Below are 6000 nucleotides of genomic sequence, written 5' to 3' on the forward strand. Positions count from 1 at the left end.
CTGCTACGATGCAGTCACTTGTACCCCTAGCCCTGGCAGTTCGGAATCAGAGAAGAAAGGTAACAAATTCTTGGCTTTCAATTTCCACAGTCAAAGTACCAAAGAGGGGCAGAAAATATTTAAAAGGTTCAAGTTTCCTCTCCAACACACACAGATTCTCAAACTAGGTAAAGATTCCACGGGGTGGAGGATAGAGAGACGGGAAGGGATGGAAGTACAGGAGTTGAAGTGTAGACACTGAACGATTGGCCTGGGCAATGTTTTGCAGGGAATAGATTGTCACATGGACTGGGAGAACAGGAAGAAGTTAGAAGCAGAGTGAGTGGCCACATCAGGCATTAAGTGCTTGAAAACAATATAGTCTGCATGTTCTCAGAATGGCACAACACCTGCCCTGAAGCACTGCTTTAGTTGCTCTTCTGATTGATAGTAGAGAGCAGGCTACCCACTGGAAATCCAGCAAGAATGATACCTAGATGCTTTCAAAACTTGCTCAATCCCCATCCAACCCATAATCTATACTCTATAATAGATTATTCTGTATAGACTATTCTAAATAGAATAATCTCCCTTTCAGCAGCTCAGGATCTTTGTACCTCCCTAGAATAAAGGGCAGAGCTCTGCACAACTGATAGTAATATGGGAAGGAAAGAAAGCCCCTGTCTGACGTAGGACATTATAGGTGGAGCTAGCTCAGGATCTCCCATCAATCTGAGACAGTGTAGGAACAGAGATCAGCTTAGTTCTATAGTTACTACTACATGTTTAGAAACTTGGAGTGCTAAAAGCAAAAATGCTGAGTATCACACATCAGAAATTCGAGTAGAAATTCTGTGGCAACTTTTTTTAGAAAAAGTATAACAATACTAATGTTGAATAATAAAATCCACGCTAGGAATCCAAGGCTCTTTTGGACAGTAGGACAAAAAGAGACACCCCCCCACCCCGGCAACAAAGCAATATCACCAGGACCATGCTCATGGCTCCTATGAGACTCTCACCTAGTTAGATACATCTATAGACACAAAGTCCCAGGGCACAGAGTATTAGGGGTCACAGTCAGTATCATGAAGGGGATGGAAGAAATCAGGACAAATAACTGGGGCCCAGAGGTCTGGAAAGGGATCAAGCCCTGAACACACTGCATTATCAAAACAAATTCTCTGAAAAGATTTTCAATCAATCTGCCCAAATTTACTTCTAGTAGCTCTAGTTACAGACTTGCCTATTCTGGGATGAGGAGGGAAAACAAAAAGAAATCAAGCTGGTATGTCTAGTCCCAAAAACTCTAAAAAAAGATCAGTCATGCATCCTTGATTAGGCCTAAGTCAATACTTAGCTCTTCATTAAAAGAGGTCAGCTGAATGTAAAATAATGGAATGTCCATGACCTATTGACTTTGTTGCATCATTAACTGAAATCATCCCTGAGCCAATATGTGACCAATTTCTTTCTTATTATTCACACATTACCCAGTCGACTCCAGCTTCTTGGAATTCTAAATCTCTTAGCAATAATTTAGCAGTAACACCACAATGTCTCATTGTTTTCTAGTTAAAGTCATCTTCATGTGATTCTTCTCAAGTCCATTATTCACTCTTTTCCTTTCCTTCTGGCTGTTCTTCCCCTTCTCAATGGCTACTCCAAATTGTTAAGTTTCTTACAGTACCAAATACAGGCAAATGACTAGAAACAGGAAACTGGCTTGAGTGGATCTTGTTTCATGTGTGAATACTAACCAGAGAGCAGCCCTTATCACCACCCAATTCTAGAAATATTTGAGATTAGTTTACTTTGTTTTTTAATTTAATTTATTTTTTTTTAATTTTTAAATTTTTTGTACAGTTTTTAAAGGTTACACTCCGTTTACAGTTATTACAAAACATTGGCTCTATTCCCCATGTTGTACAATACATCCTTGAGACTATCTTACACCCAATAATTTAATTTGTATCTCCCACTCTTCCACCCCTATATTGTCCCTCCCCCCGACCACCACTGGTAACCGCTAGTTTGTTCTCTATATCTGAGTCTGCTTCTTTTTTGTTTTATTCACTAGTTTGTTGTATTTTTTAGAGTTCACATATAAGTGATAACATACAGTATTTGTCTTTCTCTGTCTGACTTATTTCACTTAGCATAATGCCCTCCAAGTCCATCCACCTTGCTGCAAATGGCAAATTTCACTCTTTTTTATGGCTGAGTAGTATTCCATTGCATATATATATATATATATATATATATATATACACCCCACATCTTCTTTATTCAGTCGTCTATTGACGGACACTTAGCTTGCTTCCATATCTTGGCAACTGTAAATAATGCTGCTATGAACATTGGGGTGCATGTGTCTTTTTAAATTAGTGTTTTTGGGTTTTTTTGATATATACCCTGGAGTAGAATTGCTGGGTAATAATGTAGCTCTATTTTTAGTCTCTTGTGAAACCTCCATACTGTTTTCCACAGTGGCTGCATCAATTTAAATTCCCATCAGCTGTGTATGAGGGCTCTCTTTTCTCCACATCCTTGCCAACATTTGTTATTTGTATTCTTTTGATGACAGCCATTCTCACAGGTATGAGATGATATCTCATTGTGGTTTTGACTTGCATTTCCCTGATGATTAACGATGTTGAGCATCTTTTCTTGTGCCTGCTGGCCACCTGCATTTCCTCTTTGGAAAAAATGTCTATTCAGTTCTTCTGCCCATTTTTTAATTGGGTTGTTTGTTTTTTTGATGTTGAGTTGTATGAGCTGTTTATATATGTTGGATATTAATCCCCTATCAGTCATATCATTTGCAAATATTTTCTCCCATTCAGTATGTTGTCTTTTCATTTTGTCAATGGTTTCCTTTTCTGTGCAAAAGCTTTTAAGTTTAATTAGGTCCCATTTGTTTATTTTTGCTTTTATTTCCTTTACTTTAAAAAATGGATCCAAAAAAGTACTGCTGTGATTTATGTCAAAGAGTGTTCTGCCTGTGTTTTCCACTAGGATTTTTATAGTATCTATTCTTACATTTAGGTCTTTAATCCATTTTGAGTTTATTTTTGTATATAGTATTAGAGAGTGTTCTAATTTCAACAAATCCGAAAAAATTGACAAAATGGCAATAAGAACATACATATTGATAATTACCTTAAATATAAATGGATTAAATGCTCCAACCAAAAACACAGAGTGGCTGAATGAATACAGAAATGAGACTCGTATATATGCTGCCTATAAGAGACTCACTTCAGATCAGGAGTTATATACAGACTGAAAGTGAGGGGATGGAAAAAGATATTCCATGCAAATGTAAATCAAAAGAAAGCTGGAGGGGCTTCCCTGGTGGCACAGTGGTTAAGAATCCACCTGCCAATGCAGGGAACACAGGTTTGAGCCCTGGTCTGGGAAGATCCCACATGCCGCAGAGCAACTAAGCCTGTGCACCACAGCTACTGAGCCTGTGCTCTAGAGCCCAGGAGCCACAACTATTGAGCCCACATGCCACAACTACTGAAGCCCGCGTGCCTAGAGCCCATGCTCCGCAACAAGAGTAGCCACCACAATGAGAAGTCTGCGCACCATAATGAAGAGTAGCCCCCACTCACTGCAACTAGAGAAAGCCCACACAGAGCAACAAAGACCCAACAAAGCCAAAAATAAAAATAATTTTTTTAAAAAAGAAAAGAAAGCTGGAGTAGCAATACTTACATCAGACAAAGTAGACTTTAAAATAAAGACTATTACAAGAGACAAAAAAGGACACTACATAATGATCAAGGGATCAATCCAAGAAGATACAACAATTGTAAATATATATGCACCTACCTAAATATATAAGGCAGATATTAACAGCCATAAAAGGCCAAATCAACAGTGACACAATAATAGTAGGGGAGTTTAACACCACCACTCACATCAATGCGCAGATCATCCAGAAACAAAATCAAAAAGGAAACACAGGCCTTAAGTAACACATTAGATCAAATGGACTTAATTGATATATAGAGAGCATTCTAGCCAAAAGCAGCAGAATACACATTCTTTTTAAGTGCACATGGAACATTCTCCAGGACAGATCACATGCTAGGTTACATAACATGCCTCAGTAAATTCAAGAAAATTGGAATCATATTGAGCATCTTTTCTGAGCACAGAGCTATGAGACTAGAAATCAACTACAAGAAAAAAACTGCAAAAAACACAGACATGTGAAGGCTAAACAATATGCTACTAAACAACCAAAGGATCACTGAAGAAATTAAAGAGGAAATTAAAAGGTACATACAGACAAATGAAAATAAAAACATGATGATCCAAAACCTACCAGACACAGCAAAAGCAGTTCTAAGAGAACAGTTTATAACAATACACACTTACCTCAGGAAATAAGAAAAAATCTTAAATAAACAACCTAACCTTGCACCTAAAGGAACTGGAGAAAGAAGAACATAGAAAACCCAAAATAAGTAGAAGGAAAGAAATCATGAAGATCAAAGCAGAAATAAATGAAATAGAGACTAAAAAAAAAAAAAACAATAGAAAAGATCAATGAAACTAAAAGCTGGTTCTTTGAAAAGACAAACAAAATTGATAAACCTTTAGCCAGATCCATCAAGAAGAAAAGAAAGAGGGCTCAAATAAGTAAAGTCAGAAATGAAAAAGAAGTTACAACCAACACCACAGAAACATGAAGGGTCATAAAAGACTACTATGAACAAGTATATGCCAATAAATGGACCACATAGAAGAAAGTCTACTATGTATTGATTCCTCTCACCCAGTGGGATGGATTTGCTATTTAAGTTTGAAAAGATACAATATTATATAATTTCATGATAACATTTAAATATTGGGCTGGCCAAAATGTTCGTTCAGGTTTTTCTGTAAGATGTTATGGAAAAACCCGGACAAACTTTTTGGCCAATCCAATATATTATAAGTAAGACTATTAATGCCTAATGAGTTAGACTACCTAAGAACCATGTTCATTAGCTCTAGGTATAAATGAATGTTGCATTAAAACTATTTGTATTGCCCACCTGTGAAAGCTAAGTAGATAAAGAAGGTGATTGGGGATTCAATGTAAGCATATTTACAATATAAAAATTTCCTCTCAGATGTAACATTTATCCATGGATTATATTCAGTTAGTAAATAGTTATTGAATGTTTCATATGATGAATAGAAAGAATAATATAGATTTCCGCTTCTGAGGAGTTTGCAAATTTATAATCTTAGGGAGTGGATAATAGTTTTAAAATAATTTTAATGTAAGTCAGTTGCAGCTCTTTACAACTTACATGATGCTTAGAATTTAAAGTCAATTCCTAGATTGTGAAAATAAAAATGTAGTCAAAATATATCTTGAAAGGCTCTTAAATTATGCAAAAGGTACAGCATACATAGTTTAATTGCAGTGTTTTCAAATGCACAATATAACATTAATATATGAATATAATAAAGAGCAAACAAGCAAAAGATCCTTTTACAGTGATCTGTTGAATTCTTACTGTGAAACTGTTGCTAAACTATGCCCATTAATTTGTGTAAAGTAAATGACTTGTGTAAAGTGTAATACAACACTACTCTAGGAAATTCATGTCATAAAATAGGTACAAGCTATAAAAATTCGGAGGAAGAAGGACTTACCCATCAAACCATCTCTCTAATAAATATTTTCCTGATAGAATACCTGCTTTTTTTTTTTTTTGAGTGACTAAATGTATTAGTAAAGGTTCTCCAGAGACACAAAACCAATAGGATATGTGTGTGTGTGTGTGTGTGTGCATACATATATGTATATATATATACCAAGAGAAAGAAAGATTTATGTTAAGGAATTGGCTCACATGACTGTGTAGGTTGGCAAGTCCAAAATCTTCAGGGTAGGCTAGCAGGCTGGAGACCCAAGAGACAGTTAGAGCTCAAGTCTGAAGGCAGCCTGCTGACAGAATTTCTCTTCTTAGGGAGGGGTGGGTGAGGCTCAGTATTTTTTTTGTTTCAGGC

Source organism: Leucopleurus acutus, assembly GCF_964270905.1.
Source record: "Leucopleurus acutus genome assembly, chromosome: 3".
In the NCBI taxonomy this organism is placed as follows: domain Eukaryota; kingdom Metazoa; phylum Chordata; class Mammalia; order Artiodactyla; family Delphinidae; genus Leucopleurus; species Leucopleurus acutus.